Source organism: Periplaneta americana, chromosome 14 (assembly GCF_040183065.1).
Source record: "Periplaneta americana isolate PAMFEO1 chromosome 14, P.americana_PAMFEO1_priV1, whole genome shotgun sequence".
In the NCBI taxonomy this organism is placed as follows: domain Eukaryota; kingdom Metazoa; phylum Arthropoda; class Insecta; order Blattodea; family Blattidae; genus Periplaneta; species Periplaneta americana.
The window spans coordinates 11,955,636-11,974,391 of record NC_091130.1 but is presented as its reverse complement, the minus strand read 5'-3'; positions in this window follow the sequence as shown (position 1 = coordinate 11,974,391).

Below are 18,756 nucleotides of genomic sequence, written 5' to 3'. Positions count from 1 at the left end.
TCAAAAGTCTAGCAAGAAACCACAGTGCATGGCTTGGACTTACCCGCCAACGAGCTGTGATGGAGTGATGCACAATAGCTTGTAACACGGGAATTTATAGTAATAGACTATCTGATAGAAAAAAAGTGTTACAGTTACCCCAAATACCCGTAATTTGCATAGTCATGCTTTGCATCTCGCCGATAAGATAACATAATACGATCTATTCTGACATTGAGAATTACAAAATTTACTATTTGTGTTAAGAACTACATGACTTGTACTATTAAATAATCTTTAATAGGTCACTAAGGTTTCGTAGCAGAGACCGCCGTGCTCTACTATGATTAGCACGCTGCTGAGGTCACGGTGCAATATTCGAATCCTGAAATGTTGTCGATATGTATGTATTTATTCACACTGCAGTGGGTATACCCGGTGGCAGTGGTAACAAATTACTCAATAATGACAATAATAAACTTATTAATTAAAAATACAGTTAATAATAACACTAATAATTAATACTAACAATAATTAATAATAATAATTTATTTATTTATTTATTATTTTATTTATTATTAATATTTGTGTGCTGAACAACAGCCAGAGGCCAATTATAGTTCAGCACAATACACAAACAGAAGATACAAAGGTGCAAAACAAAAATAAATAATATCTTAAATAACAAAAACATACATGAATACAATTGAGTACAAACAGTAAAAACTAATAATCAAAACGAAACTAAACCTTAAAAGGATCTAAATTGTGCCCATGCAAATTGGCATATTTTATGCATCTACAGACTGGAGAAAGTGATTTTGAATTTCGGTTATAAAAAATTTTTTGAAATCTTAAACCTTTTGTAGGAATACGAAGGCTGATATTGTTTATGATAGACTCACAATCAATATCACCCTTGATAACTTTGCAAAAAAATTGATAATCAAGATTTAGACGTCTAGCATAAAGGCTACAACAGTTAAAATATTTACAGGTAATATCATAGTTAAAGTCAGTGGAATTGGGTATATATCGAAAAGCACATAAGAAAATAAATTTTCTTTGAATATTTTCCAATTTAACCGAATCGGTTGAAGTAATGGAATTCCAGGCTACAGATGCATATTCAAGTTTAGAGCGAACCAAAGTAAAGTATAGAATTAATAGTGACTCAGGAGTAGAAAAAGAATAAGTTATAGACCTTATTAAACCAAGCATTCTTATTGAATGATTATAAATATATTGAACATGATCGTGAAAGTATAATTCAGAATCGAGTAGTACACCAAGATCTTTTATAGAATTTTTCCTAATAATACAGGCGTTATTAAGAGAATAATTAAATTTTATGGAAGTAGTTTTTCGATAATAATAATAATAATAATAATAATAATAATAATAATAATAATAATAATAATAATAACAGGGAATATACTAAATTAAATGAAACGATCACTTAAAATAACATTTGAAATAAATCTAATTTGTATCTTAAAACTAAGATCGAACTAAAACCCACGAGTATGATATGTTCATATCTGCACAAGTACCTTTCAAATTACACTCATTTCGCTGTCAACTCACTCACTGCACTGGAACTACGACACATTTCACTGATTCTATCCTGATTTCACTAACACTTCAAAAACATTTCACTGTTCAAATACTTTGCACTGCCACTATAAACTATAAAGCTTCACTGACAGGAACACGTTTCACTTACACAGCACACTTCACTGACACGACATACTTCTTCACTGATACAACACACTTCACTGACACAACATAATTCTTCACTGATACAACACTTCATTTACACCATTTAAATTCTGTGTATAATTACCGTTTATTAGTAAGGTCCTTAAGCCTATTTTAAATACATTTTTGGTTGTTGGTAAAGCCTTTAGTAAGTCTGCAGGTAAAGCATTCCAGTCCCTGATAGTACGATATGAAGGAGATCCCACCATTACTAGTCTACAGGATCCCATGGTGGGATGAATTTGAGGAGCTGCAGTAGGTAGCGAAACAACTGGGAGATCATTGTGCTAACCACACGTTGCCCCCGTACTGTTTGGATGATCGTTAAGCTCTATTGAGGCACGTGGACATGAGGACAGCAGTAGCAGTCGCATGGTCGGCTTTGATCCTCTACGGCAGCGGTGACCAAAACTCGAGCTGCAGTGATTACATGCGACAGACAGCCTATGAAGTAAGCAGACGGAGGAAAGGTACTTGGCTTGAAAACTACAACCAGTGGTGGTTCCTGTACTAACATCTTGATCAATCCCGCGGATAAAAATCACAAGCTTTGCTGTATCAGTAATGTCACTGCTGTCACCAAGAGCCAGTGAATAATATGCGATTTTTCTTGCTTCATTTTTTAACCTACCTCTTGAATATAATCAGGAATTTTCTAAATTCTTCTCTCGATAGTTGGTCGAGATATTCGTAGTTTTTTTTTAATTAAAAACTTATTATGGACAAGTTATTTAAGCTATTTTAATCATTACTCTTTCGAGAAATTCTGTTCTATTAAAAGACTTCAGAGCACGAGATATTTCAAACCTCATTAAATAGCCGACTTCCTTACATTTATTTATCTCATTTTTCTCTTCCTGGCTACGTTTTAAGACATGTCAATCTCTGGCGTTGGCACGTAATATTGAATCAGTTTTTCTACAATATTATTATAACATGAATAACTAATAAACAGTTACCTTCATCTAAAAATTAAGAAGATTAAAATTGAGATAAAACCTAATAATTTTATCGTTCTAGGAAGAAGTATCAATAAAATACAGAAAAATTATAGAAACACATAAGTACTTATTGGTCAGTAATAATAATAATAATAATAATAATAATAATAATAATAATAATAATAATAATAATAATACATTATTCAGCGTGGCAATTAATGTTTCTATATACTCCTCATTGAACCTTAAGCAAAGTAAGCATATTACATTTTGTCAGACAGAACAACAAAAAAGTTTTCCTTCTCATTCTTTACGAAACCTCCTCTTACTGCTTGCAGAGACAGAGTTTGCAGAGCGACATGATACCGCCACTGCTTGCCTTCAGTACTGAATGAAACACACAGCAATGTACAGGAAACTCCTCGTACCCGTTTGAATGTGATGTAATCATGACACCCGCTTGGGTTACCGCTGCTCTATGGATTGTCACGCTGGTAGAAATTACAACAATGCAATAAATCACAGTAAAAAAAAAAAGAAACAAATTTATTTACACTGACTACTTGCTTCACGAGTCTCCACACATTACAAGCGACTGTAAACATTCTAAGTGTTTCAAATGAAACATTTCTCCTTCTTTCTGATAAAATACATTTTCTTCTTTCCTGATGAAGTACTCCCTATCAAATTTTCCTATTGCAACACTCATTTCCAAATGTCTAGCTTTGTTTTGTTTTGGCATGTTCGCTGAACAGCAGACCTGAAGTGTGTACGACGCGCTATACTCCCTACACTGTTTCGCATTGTTCGGAGCGTCTAGATAACGAAACGCAGTACTTGTGATAACATCGTATATCTCTAGAGTTGTGTGCAATAATTTTAAAGTTATTTTAAACTAGCCGTACCCGTGCGCTCCGCTGCACCTGTTAGAAATAAATATAAAGTAATTACATAATTAAAATATGACGTTTGATCCAGGGAACAACTTTTACAACAGCGCAAGATAATCTGCTTCGCTCATTACCCAATTCTTTTTTGCATTGCATTTATTGCATATATATTTTATGCATTTTAACACGATTCAATTGAGCATAGTTAAAATTTTAATTATAAAATAATGGATTGCTAAGCTAACGCACTATTACTGCATACTAAATCAATACACTCTCGTTGTTCGTTAATTCTCTGAGATTAAAATGAGTGTACATAAATATTATTTTAAGAAATACAGAAAACGAATGTACAAAATAGCCTATCAAATTTTCTGTGCATAAGAAGCTATTTTAATCTTACCTGTCCTCGATTTACTCAGACGTTACTGTAATAACATTATAGCATTATGTCCATCTAGAGAATCTACACTTTCCAATGGTGAAATAATAATTAATTATACAAATCGGTTAATTTAGCTTCTGATATTACTTCATAGAAACACAGAAACATTCTCTGTAGGCTATGTTTAATAGCTTTCGATTGTTGATGTCCAAGGCCCCTTATAGACGAAGTAATTCATTGCACCGTCTTAGATGGCGTTATTTTAATTTTAAAACTCATTTATCTCATTAAATATCAGTCCTATCAAAATTTTGTAAAGGAATAAAACTTATCGGAAATCATTTTTAAAGAAACTTTTGTTATGTAACATTTTTCACAAAAATCAATAATAAGCGAGATATTTAGATTTATTTAATTCAGGCCCCCTTATAACCCCCCCTTTAAATAAAGTATTTTGAATACCATATAGCCCAAAATCTAAGTTACAACCAACTTAATTTATATTCCAATTTTCAAATAAACCGGTTCAGCCATTATCGCGTGAAAAGGTAACAAACATATAGACAGACATACAAACAAAAATTTCAAAAATGCGATTTTCGGTTTCAGGGTGGTTAAATATATTTGTAAGGACCAATTATTTTTGGAAAATCGAAAATTACCAGAAAAATTTCGGCTACAGATTTATTATTAGTATAGATTATTTAACCCTTAAATTCGCAAAGTATCCTATAGGATACAACAGGTTAATAGGCTATATTCTATAATTTTAATAGAACAATATAAAAATAATTGGTAGGAAAATTAAAATTTTACATGCAACATATAAAATATGGACATTGCGATAGTTGTTTTCTTTACAGTCCGACACGGTTCAATAAGATAGTGTGATAAATGAAGTTTTGCCAATTTAAGGGTTAAGTAATTTTCAGCTATAGGCCTATCTGTAGTTGCGTATCTTCCACATTATCTGGCCATCTATTTATCAGGCATTACGTCTCACTTGACGATATGTCTCAGAGGATTAACAATTGTCTGTATACATTTGAAGTCTGATTAGTGTAATATGTAGCTAGTCAGCGATGAATGCAATAAAGGGGGAAAGAAACTGGCAGCCCTACCACATTAACTCCTGGCTTATTTTCCTCATGAGTGATGTCTTATTGGTTTCACTTACGAGGTTAAAACCCGTCGTCTGACAGTTGACTAAACAACAAAAACTATTATTATTATTATTATTATTATTATTATTATTATTATTATTATTATTATTATTATTATTATCATTATTATTATTATTATTATTATTATTGTATGACTCGGTTAATAGAGAAGTTTTATATAATATTCTTGTTGAATTTGGTATTCCCAAGAAACTAGTTCGATTAATTAAAATGTGTCTTAGTGAAACTTACAGCAGAGTCCGTATAGGCCAGTTTCTATCTGATGCTTTTCCAATTCACTGCGGGCTAAAGCAGGGAGATGTACTATCACCTTTACTTTTTAACTTCGCTCTAGAATATGCCATTAGGAAAGTTCAGGATAACATAGAGGGTTTGGAATTGAACGGGTTACATCAGCTTCTTGTCTATGCGGATGACGTGAATATGTTAGGAGAAAATCCACAATCGATTAGGGGAAACGCGGAAATTCTAGTTGGAGCAAGTAAAGCGATTTGGTTGGAAGTAAATCCCGAAAAGACTAAGTATATGATTATGTCTCGTGACGAGGATATTGTACGAAATGGAACTATAAAAATTGGAGATTTATCCTTCGAAGAGGTGGAAAAATTCAAATATCTTGGAGCAACAGTAACAAATATAAATGACACTCGGGAGGAAATTAAACGCAGAATAAATATGGGAAATGTCTGTTATTATTCGGTTGAGAAGCTTTTGTCATCTATTCTTCTGTCAAAAAATCTGAAAGTTAGAATTTATAAAACAGTTATATTACCGGTTGTTCTGTATGGTTGTGAAACTTGGACTCTCACTTTGAGAGAAGAAGAGAGATTAAGGGTTTTTGAGAATAAGGTTCTTAGGAAAATATTTGGGGCTAAGAGGGATGAAGTTACAGGAGAATGGAGAAAGTTACACAACACAGAACTGCACGCCTGGCATAATTAGAAACATTAAATCCAGACATTTGAGATGGGCAGGACATGTAGCACGTATGAGCGAATCCAGAAATGCATATAGAGTGTTAGTTGGGAGGCCGGAGGGCAAAAGACCTTTGGGGGGGCCGAGACGTAGATGGGAAGATAATATTAAAATGGTTTTGAGGGAGGTGGGATATGATGATAGAGACTGGATTAATCTTGCTCAGGATAGGGACCAATGGCGGGCTTATGTGAGGGCGGCAATGAACCTCCGGGTTCCTTAAAAGCCTGTAAGTATTATTATTATTATTATTATTATTATTATTATTATTATTAATGCTATAATACGACAATTTCTGTAGAAAAGCCAAAATTAAGGCGTTTAAAGGTAAGAATCCAATAAGGGGATTCTTTTATTATAGGAAACCGCTTAATTTTCGTCAAGTTTGACAAACGATGACGTCATAACACTGACGTCACAACATGGCCGACGTAAACCAACACGACGAGTAAATAAAACTCACTGAGATATCACCTCAACTAACCCACTAACCTTCTCACATACGTCGACCTCATGTCACTGAGATATCACCTCAACTAACCCACTAACCTTCTGACATACGTCGACCTCATGTCACTGAGATATCACCTCAAATAACCCACTAACCTTCTCACATACGTCGACCTCATGTCACTGAGATATCACCTCAACTAACCCACTAACCTTCTCACATACGTCGACCTCATGTCTCTGAGATATCACCTCAACTAACCCACTAACCTTCTCACATACGTTGACCTCATGTCACTGAGATATCACCTCAACTAACCCACTAACCTTCTCACATACGTCGACCTCATGTCACTGAGATATCACCTCAACTAACCCACTAACCTTCTCACATACGTCGACCTCATGTCTCTGAGATATCACGTCAACTAACCCACTAATCTTCTCACATACGTTGACCTCATGTCACTGAGATATCACCTCAACTAACCCACTAACCTTCTCACATACGTCGACCTCATGTCATCGAGATATCACCTCAACAACCCACTAACCTTCTCACATACGTCGACCTCATGTCACTGAGATATCACCTCAACTAATCCACTAACCTTCTCACATACGTTGACCTCATGTCACTGAGATATCACCTCAACTAACCCACTAACCTTCTCACATACGTCGACCTCATGTCACTGAGATATCACCTCAACTAATCCACTAACCTTCTCACATACGTTGACCTCATGCCACTGAGATATCACCTCAACTAACCCACTAACCTTCTCACATACGTCGACCTTATGTCACTGAGATATCACCTCAACTAACCCACTAACCTTCTCACATACGTCGACCTCATGTCATCGAGATATCACCTCAACTAACCCACTAACCTTCTCACATACGTCGACCTCATGTCACTGAGATATCACCTCAACTAACCCACTAACCTTCTCACATACGTCGACCTCATGTCACTCAGATATCACCTCAACTAACCCACTAACTTTCTCACATACTTCGACCTTATATCACTGAGATATCACCTCAACTAACCCACTAACCTTCTCACATACGTCGACCTCATGTCACTGAGATATCACCTCAACTAACCCACTAACCTTCTCACATACGTCGACCTCATGTCACTGAGATATCACCTCAACTAACCCACTAACCTTCTCACATACGTCGACCTCATGTCACTGAGATATCACCTCAACTAACCCACTAACCTTCTCACATACGTCGACCTCATGTCACTGAGATATCACCTCAACTAACCCACTAACCTTCTCACATACGTCGACCTCATGTCACTGAGATATCACCTCAACTAACCCACTAACCTTCTCACATACGTCGACCTCATGTCACTGAGATATCACCTCAACTAACCCACTAACCTTCTCACATACGTCGACCTCATGTCACTGAGATATCACCTCAACTAACCCACTTACCTTCTCACATACGTCGACCTCATGTCATCGAGATATCATCTCAACTAACCCACTAACCTTCTCACATACGTTGACCTCATGTCACTGAGATATCACCTCAACTAACCCACTAACCTTCTCACATACGTCGACCTCATGTCACTGAGATATCACCTCAACTAACCCACTAACCTTCTCACATACGTCGACCTCATGTCACTGAGATATCACCTCAACTAATCCACTAACCTTCTCACATACGTCGACCTCATGTCACTGAGATATCACCTCAACTAACCCACTAACCTTCTCACATACGTCGACCTCATGTCACTGAGATATCACCTCAACTAACCCACTAACCTTCTCACATACGTCGACCTCATGTCACTGAGATATCACCTCAACTAATCCACTAACCTTCTCACATACGTCGACCTCATGTCACTGAGATATCACCTCAACTAACCCACTAACCTTCTCACATACGTCGACCTCATGTCACTGAGATATCACCTCAACTAACCCACTAACCTTCTCACATACGTCGACCTCATGTCACTGAGATATCACCTCAACTTACCCACTACCTTCTCACATACGTCGACCTCATGTCACTGAGATATCACCTCAACTAACCCACTAACCTTCTCACATACGTCGACCTCATGTCACTGAGATATCACCTCAACTAACCCTCTAACCTTCTCACATACGTGGACCTCATGTCACTGAGATATCACCTCAACTATCCCACTAACCTTCTCACATACGTGGACCTTATGTCACTGAGATATCACCTCAACTAACCCACTAATCTTCTCACACATGTCGACCTCATGTCACTGAGATATCATCTCAACTAACCCTCTAACCTTCTCACATACGTCGACCACATGACATCACCCCATTCTCCAATCTCGCCAACATATATTCTCATAAACACACTACCGATATCCTATAGTCATATAGACCCAAATTTTCTTCAAATCTATAGAGTTAATTGGAAACAGCATTTCGAGAGAATTCCAACAGAAAGATGGCCAAAGGCAGTGCTACATTACCGCTCTTCTGGACAACGATCTGTTGGAAGGCCATTAAAAAGATGGCATGAGACCTTTGAGTTGAATTGTACACTGCATAGTGGACTACCAAGAGTAACAACTTTACATTGGTTATATTTCACTCCAAATATTCCGAACAGTTAGTGCATAATGTTTATGTTTCACCGAAGTATACTCTGAATGTATGTCTGAAACCTGCTCTTGTTTACATCTGACCGATGTGCAGGGTTCAGAAACACCCACACTGTATGGTTGAATCATAATCAACCTCGTGTCCATGGAAGGAGAGGTTTCGTCATTACGTACGTAACATGAAAAATCTTACGTGGTAGTCCTACCTACCACACGTGTTCTGTTAGACATTAACCGAAGAAGATCGAGAACACGTCAGAACACGGACTCAGACGAACATTTTATGACCATTACGCATCTGTACCATGATTTCGTCAGACGTCTACACCATGTGTCTGAGTTTCTTACAGTTTCTTGCTCCCTGGAAATGTATGCTGTAGATTCCCTTGAACTGTCTCACAGTATTAAATATTGTATTTGTAGATCTATCAGTTTTCCTCTCGCTCTGATAACGAAGACTAAATTAGGACGTCCTGGGATGGCAAGTGGAATGAATCTGCAAGATTCAGAATGTTCTGACATCACATCGTGCAATGACGTTACTATTTCGGTATATGACGTAACTTACGACGGAAGCTGCGATTTACTTCGATCTCACTGCACTACTGACATACTTAAGAACTATGAAATCCTTTCAACGTGATAGAATTAAGTGTTATTTTATTACTGCGGGTTCAACTGATAGGTTGTTTTTATGCTTTTATTATTCACCTCAATAACCAAACAATAGATTCCATAATTATCTCGTTAGCTGTGGCGGAAGCAATTGTTATAGGGGAAGGAAACTCCAAAATCACATCTGTGGTCCTCCAGATTGGGGGTTAAGGCATTGTGTTATTTTCCCGGCTCTCCGAAATCAGATATCAAAAGACCCCATATGAATTTGGAAACCACCAGGAAAAAAAAAACGGGAGAGGCTGAGGATGCGTCGGATGGAAGGCATGAGAAACGAAATTCGAATAAGAGGAATAGAGAAGGATCTATGGGGAGACCGGGGAAAATAAAGATTGAGAATCGGAAAACGACGTAGTCAACTATAAACCGATGTAATCATTATTATTATTATTATTATTATTATTATTATTATTATTATTATTATTATTATTATTATTATTTTGAGGACTTGAATACTAAAACATTCCATCTCCATTTTTACAACTTTTCAAGAGAAGGAAAAAAAAATAAAAATCTGACTAATAATTCAGTGTTTGATTATATATTTTTTCCTATAATGAAATACGTACCAGAAGGTATATTCAAAAAATAGAAAAACATCTTGGCAGTCATTTTGTCTATTTATAGTAAATTTAAAACATGAACTTAGCATGCAAATCTGGCTTTCAGGTATAGTTTCCTGTGAAGCTAACTTGAATAATTTCAAGGGAAAATTTGTTCCGGGCCGGTTATCGAACCTGGGACCTTTGGCTGAGCGCGTCAACGCTCTGCCGACTGAGCTACTCAGAAACTGTGCCCGACACCGGCTCAATTTTTCCCTTTCTATCCACATACCTCAAGTGGGCTGACAACACGTTGAGCCCAACATTGAGCACACACAAACTCTGTGTGACTTGAATTGTGGTTATCTGTTATCGAACAATGTTGAGCTTGACGTGCTATCAGCCCACTTTAAGTATGTGGATATAAAGGGAAAAATTGATCCGGCGTCGGGCACAGTTCCTGGGTAACTCAGTCGGTAGAGCGTTGAAGCGATCACAAGCAAATGTTCTGATGGGGGCAAATAGAAAAGTTAAATTTTTTTCTTCCACCATGTTAATAATGTCAAAAGAAGTGCTTATACAAATTTTGGCCACTCGACCGCAATTACGAGGCCGTCCAGAAAGTGATTTTCCCTGGGCCGTTTATAGAAAAAAGCATAATTGCATGGATATATTTATTGAAACGGATACAGCAATTGTTATGCTATTTGTCAACATATCCCTCACTGGAATTGAGACATTTGTCATACCATGGGATCAATTTTTGTGTCGTAGAAGTCAGCCACCTCAGATCTGAACCAGCGTTTGACTGCGTCTGCACCTCTCTCTGTCGATCCCAAGATATGAGAAATGTCTCAATTCCGATGGAAAATATGTTGAAAAATAGCTCAAAAAGCTGTGTCCGTTCTAATAAATTTGACCAATAAAATTGTGTTTTTTCTTTCTGTTAACGACCCCTGGCGAATTAATTTTTTTACAGCCCTCGTAATTGCGGTCGAGTAGTCAAAATTTGTATAAGCACTTCTTTTGACAATATTAACATTGTGGAAGAAAGAAATTTAACTTTTTTATCTGCCCCCATCAGAACGTTTGCTTGTCAGCTAAAGGTTCCGGGTTCGATACCCGGCCACAGAACAATTTTTCCATTAAAATTATTCACGGCAGCAAATGAATTTAATAAATGCACAATCTGCTAAATAATGTTATCAATAATGAGACAAGGAAGACAAGAACTATCCCCTTTTTTTTTTTGTAGGACAAATTAATTTGTCTTCATTTTAATTTATATTATGACCACTTTTTAGCCGCAGTCATAAAGATTTTAATTACAAAAACGAAACTGCATTTCTGATCTTAGTAAAAAGAAAATCTAGCACACTTACACATATACATTTTTATACGTTCCCGTGTTTTCCAGAGAAATCCCTGTGATACCTGGACCACGGGATTGCCCAACACAAGTTATAAATGGGGGGGGGGGGGTTCGCCAGGGATCAAACCCGGGTCTACAGAATTATAAGTCCAGTGCTCTACCCACTAGACCACATGACGGCTGAATATGTTAACTTTATTGTACACGTTTCGAAATTGTTGCCGTTTTGCCTTTCTTCAAATTTGCAGTTTTGTTTTCTATTCTTTCTATAGTTCTTTCTTGGATTCCAATTTTGCATGTACAATTGAGAGAGAGAGAGAGAGAGAGAGAGAGAGAGAGAGAGAGAGAGAGAGGGAGAGAGCCAGCAACTGATTTCAGTTGGACAACGCTCGATAAAAGTAGACGTATATAGGCTACTATATTACGCCTATATGATACGCGATTGTAACAAAACTATGTCAAAAATTTGCGGAAACATTAATCATTTAACTTATCTGGAGAATAGAAATATGTTAAAGTAACGTGTGTAGAAACACGTTATTTCCTTGTTAGAACACTTATTCTATTTTGTTTACATTGTATGAAGCCCAAGCTAGTGGAGTGCCTCCAGAACTGTCGTGTGCAATCAAGCGAGTCATATGACAAGAGGTCTGGTAGTATACGCACAGCTATTGAGGTAAATCAGGCAACTACAAGTTTTTACATCAAACCTGACTAGCGTACACAACCCGCTCAGAGACAAATGCGCCCGACTATTCCGTATAGGGTTGTGGACTTGTAAACATCAATTCAGGCAGCACTTATGCTGATTATACTATGACAGCGAAATCAATAAATTGTTCTTCATAAACTACCTACTATATATTAGTATTTATTTATTTAACCTGGTAGAGATAAGCCCGTCAGGCCTTCTCTGCCCCTCTACCAGGAGATTCCAACTACAATATGAACAATAAAATTACAACTAGTATTAGATTTACATTTATAATTACAAATAAAATTACAATATTAAATTTACAAATAAAATTACAATAAAAATTAAATTACGAAAAGATTACCTGACTAACGAAAGCTAGATAATTTATCAACAGTAATCTCACTAGAGGTTTTGATTTATCTAGAGAAAATCAAAACTCGAGTGGGGTTTAATTGACTATTACACGATTAGAAGAAAGTAGGCTATATAAAGATTAGAAGTAACAAAGTGTACAATAAAATATTAATTAGCTTACGAAAATACAACTGTCTTCAAATGTATTATTGTACCATCTCAACATTACGCTAGATGGCAGCAGTGTTTTATGATGATGTTTTCTTGTTACCGGTATCAGTTGTGCCAACTATGGAATCATCATTGAACTCTGTGGCCTGTTACTAGTCAAGAAGGCTTTGTTGATTCAGTTTCATTTTTATTAAGACAGTTGCATTCCACTTCAATTATCCGAATCCCAGTAATCAACGTCACTTGATAGATGATTTTCAATAAATCTTAATATTAAACAATCTCTGATACCCGACTATCCATAATATCATATAGCAGAAGCTATAACATAACCTAACTAATATACACAAGTGCTAGAAAAGTTTTATTTAACGACGATGACATAAAAAATAAACATGAATAATTTTAAAAGGAATAATTATTGAATGTACAATTTTCAAATTTGAATGTGGTTGGTGGTTCAATTGATGTTATATTGGACGTGTGCATAATAGAAGTGGAACTCGTTGATTTAGGCCTACATGGTGTATTCAACTTGTTCAGGATTTCCGAATGAATAATTTTAAAAGGAATAATTATTGAATGTACAATTTTCAAATTTGAATGTGGTTGGTGGTTCAATTGATGTTATATTGGACGTGTGCGTAATAGAAGTGGAACTCGTTGATTTAGGCCTACATGGTGTATTCAACTTGTTCAGGATTTCCGAATGGTGCTCTTCATTTATTTGTAAATCGGATTTCAGAAGATGCATAGGTATGATCAGTGATTTTTATTAATTCTTGTTCTTGAACGCCAATGCGAGTCATATTTGAAACTGCTGTGCATCGACTGGAGTGGTTTGTAATTATACATATTTTTGACGTCCAGACCAGCGCAGTTTCAAATGTTGGCAAACAAAGAAACAAATGCTAGGGACGCGATAAAATTAAACAAATGCTAGGGACGCGATAAAATTGTGCGATAAGCAGCCATGATTGGTTGAAATACGTCCTTTCGTACCGTTTTATTGGTCAAAAGTAGTATGACGTAGTAAGAGTGTAATAGTCACAGAAAAATAAAGAATGTTTTATATTTACTGAATTGCAAATTAAACCTAGAATAACAAAATTGTATAGTGATGAAATTACTGGATATTGAAATATTTTGTGTTAGATTAAGGAAACTATTTACAAGAAATCAATTACTGACCAAGTGCCTAGTAAGTTTGCGTTTGAATTCAATTTTATTTCGACAGTCCCTGATGCTAGCAGGTAACGAATTCCAGAGTCTTGGCAGGGCTATTGTGAAAGAGGATGTGCGGTGAGATGGTATTGTTAGTATTGTTTCATGACGAGAGCGTGTGTTCAGATTATGGTGGGAAGAAAGGTAAGTGAAGAGAGACGACATGTACGAAGGAATAGAAGAGTTCAAGATTTCGAAGAGAAAGAGAAGTGAATGTAAATTTCTTTTCTTATCTAGTTTAAGCCAACCTATTATTGAGCCAACCTATATATTATCACCGTCCTTCGCAAGTCTCTCGTGGCTCCGACTTAAAGAACGTAGAACTTTACATTCTTTGTCTTTACTCTTTCGAATTCTGCACACTTCAACACCAAATTACCTTTCGTCTCGTTTCTCTTATCTATACTCTAACCACGATGTAAATACCAGATCACTTATCTGTGGCACGCTAAGTATACCTCTTCATAGAACATCTTGTTATTCATCATCTTTTACAATATCCACCTCGCGTCAATGGAATTCCTTGTCACAAAGTATTAGGGGCTGCAAGACAATAAACACCTTTAAGAACAGCTTAAAAGATAACCTTATTAGCATTTCACTCCAATCATACTGATTTAAACTATCACTGACTACATTGTTACTTTTTTCTTTAGACATCATCCTGATTGTGCTGTATTTTAATTGTCTCGTAATAATCTCTTTCTATTATCTAATATTATTTGAAATATATTAACATTCTATGTATTTTAGTTTAATTCTGCTACACAGTTTATTTCAGTGTTTAATTAATAGTTCATAGTATTTTGTTGTTTAATTTGTAAATAACTTTTGTATACATGTAACTCTCATCTCAATCAAATTGTTGGATTCTTTGTAAGTTCATGCATATGTATATACACTTTTTGCTGGTTGAGTGGAAGAGAAGGCCTTACGGCCTTAACTCTGCCAGCTAAAATAAATTATTATTATTATTATTATTATTATTATTATTATTATATCGCTCTCCCAGTAAAAAAGTGTCGTAACTCGAGAAAAAGTGCGGTAAAAATATTTTAATAAACAGGTATCAAAATCTTTGATATACAGTGGTAGCTCTTAAGTTCGACAGAAAACAAGTTCGACATCCCATAGTTCGAGTACTTACGTAAGAGAGTTAGACACGCCCCTATACGGGCACTAAGAAATGGGTTTGCCATTTGAATGGGAATTGGTTCTGGGTCTTGTAGTGATACTTTTGTTAAAGGAAAACATAATATTTTATTGATTAGAACATCCATATTTAATCACCCATTTTAAATTAATGAACTCTTCTTTTTCTATTTGAGAATTGTGTCGTTTGTGAGACGGAACTGTCGAAACCCACTGTGGTACTAGAAGCGCATACACAAGTCTCGGGACGGGCAGGAAATGCGAGTACAGTACTGTATTCGTTGTTGGATAACTAATAAGAATTTGTATTCATTTCACTTCCACACCCACTACCCTTATTGGTCAGAACTTTCGATTATGTTCAGTCGAACTTAGGAGAGTCCACTGTAATTTCGTACCTCCACCAGTAAATCAGTGTTGGAAATTGTTTACGAAAGTAATACGTGATTTTCGACATACGACAGTATTTTACTGGGGGTGCGATAGGTCAATGTGTTTTTAGGCTTTCACAGTGGAAGTGATCAGATCAAAAGTAGAGACCACACCTGTGGAGTAACGGTTAGCGCGTCTAGCCGCGAAACCAGGTGTCCCGGGTTCAATTCCCGGTCGGGGCAAGTTACCTGTTTGAGGTTTTTTCCGAGGTTTTACCACAGTCTAGTATATACAGTCACGAAGCTTGAGTTGTGAGGTTGCTAGAAACAATAGACTGTGCCTGTACTATTTTGCATTGTTTGTAATGAGACGATATTAGCGATCCTAGTGGTTAGCAACTATCTATGGATGCATATTTACTATGTATTGAGCTTCGTAACTGTATATACTAGACTGTGGTTTTACCTCAATCCTATATGAGCAAATGCTGGGTAACTTTCGGTGTTGGATCCCGGACTCATTTCACCGGCATTATCACCATCTCATTCAGACGCTAAATAACCTAAGATGTTGATAAAGCGTCGTAAAATAACCTACTAAAATAGAATCAAAAGTAAACTTTTAGGTATTCCGCAGTGTTCCGACTTGTTAAAAATGTAAATTTGGTTTCAAGGCAATAGCGAACTAACTTTGCGATATAAATTCAACGTTCGTCCTTCGTGGTTGTCAAACTCGACATATTTTAAGATTGAAAATTGAATTTAAAAAAATCATAAGCCATGGAACAAACATTCTGTTATAACTATAAGAGTAAATAGTCAAATTTCCCCGTTTTAACCATTTTTTTAATTCATCGCTTAAGCTGTATTTTTACTTGTAAACCATACCTGCACAAACAGCGCTCAACGAGCGCGCGAGCTCCTTTGGAGCGGGAGAGCCGTGTTTACCGCTCGCCGAAACGGAGAGGAAGATATGTCACAATGACATAGACTTGCTATAGGTAGAGGAGAGGGAAACGACCACTCAGCTATCTAGTGGAGTGCAGTGTGTAGGCCTATTCTCAGTAACTGTTTCACGTTGCTTACCTACTGCTACAGTACAGTATGGAGTAATCTAAAAGACGGAACATAACATTTAACATTTAACGATTTACAGCTCGAACTTATTGATCTTCAATGTGACCTAAGGGCTAAAGATCGTTTGAATAATACTACTAGCCTGGTTGAGTATTACAAGACTAAACATTAGCAATAATATCCATGACTACACAGGCTGGCTGTGAAAATGATTGCTATGTTTGGCTCAACATTTATATTTGTGAGCAACTGTTTTCTATAATCAACTTTAATAAAGGCAGACATCGAACATCTGTAACTGATGTTTCATTACGATTAGTAGGCTACTGTTCCTTTCAGCTGCCAACAGATAAAACCTCGTTTTGATGTACTGATAAATAAAAATATAACAAAATAATATTGTACATTTAAGTAGCTATAGAATTTCTATTATTTATTTAAAATAAATATTTCTTCATTAATTAATAGTAGTCCAAGATAGTTTTGCAAACACTGAACGGGAATTCATTTCATAAACACTCGTAATAATACTTTCTTTTGTGTACATTTTGTACGAGATCACCCCTTCTTCCAGTCCACCCTTATACAGAGCGCAGCTAATATCTGCATACCGCTCATGAGCTGTGAGCCGGCTCGGAGAGCGCAAACCTTGTGCAGGCCTGTTGTAAACGATAGAAATATTTCGCATAGTTTTAGCGAAAACTGTAGTAAATGTTGGGATTTATGCCACTCTTGCTCGAACCACCTTCACGAGTCAGGTAAATAAATGCTGTAAGAATGGATTTAAAAAACTACACATTTTAATCATGCAAACTACAGTAAAATTCCAATTCTGTATAAAATCCTTCACAGAAAGAATCCATCTCGTTTGGTTCACCGAGATCGCAACGATGCAAGCAACAAGAAATGATCCATAAACACGATAGTACCACAAATATGTAGGCGGTGTTATATAATGTAACATTTGCTTTAATATTAAACATCTTCATATATCAAATATACAGATTTTTTTTTCGTTTACGAGCTGTATTATTTTTACGACTAAAAGAGTTCCTAACAAGCTTATACAGGGACATCATTTTATTTTTACTAACATTTTTAATATTAACCTGGCTATACCTTTGGATTAAAGCTCGAGAACCGGAAACACCGTTTGCTACCTCCTTCCACGACTGGAGTTCGATGATACTGGCGTAAAATATAAACAGATCACTTTACTAGGTATAGGAGGGAAGAAAAGTAGTTCATCCATTTACGTAAACTAGGAAATATCGCGATTTTGAGTCCGATAATTTTCATTACGTTTTTGTTTAATAAAAATACAGTACAGTATTAACAATAAGTGTTTTTACTCATGAACTGAGTTATCCATGCGAACGTATTCATTATGCAGTGTATATTATACTGTCTACAGCACATTAGCGTACAATATAGAGACTGAAGTTAAATTGAAAAATAATCATAATATAGATATTTAAACACATTTTTGAAAATGTGTGGCGTTCATTTCGATATAGGTTTCAGTTCTTTTGTGCACATTATCGCACTATAGACTATTGCATCTAATTCCAATTACCAGTTTCGTCCTTCGTATTAGTAACTCCTGTTGAAATAATTCTGTACCTACTCTATAAAAGAGTACCTTAAGTACTGTAAATTCAATCTTCACTTCTACCCGGTCCGAAAAGATAAAATTACTCAGATATGCTATCTACTGTCCGTCCAAGTGGTTTTGTCACAGGATCGTGGAAAGGGGAGAAATCACGTGACAGTTATTTACCTAACGAGGCCCTTTTATTTAAGTGATTTTAAACAGTTGTATAATATTACGTAGACGTCCAATTCCTAACAGAAATTAATATTTTCAGAAAAGAGCTAAGACAGTATAGCTACTAGCTTTTACAGAGGGGCAAGC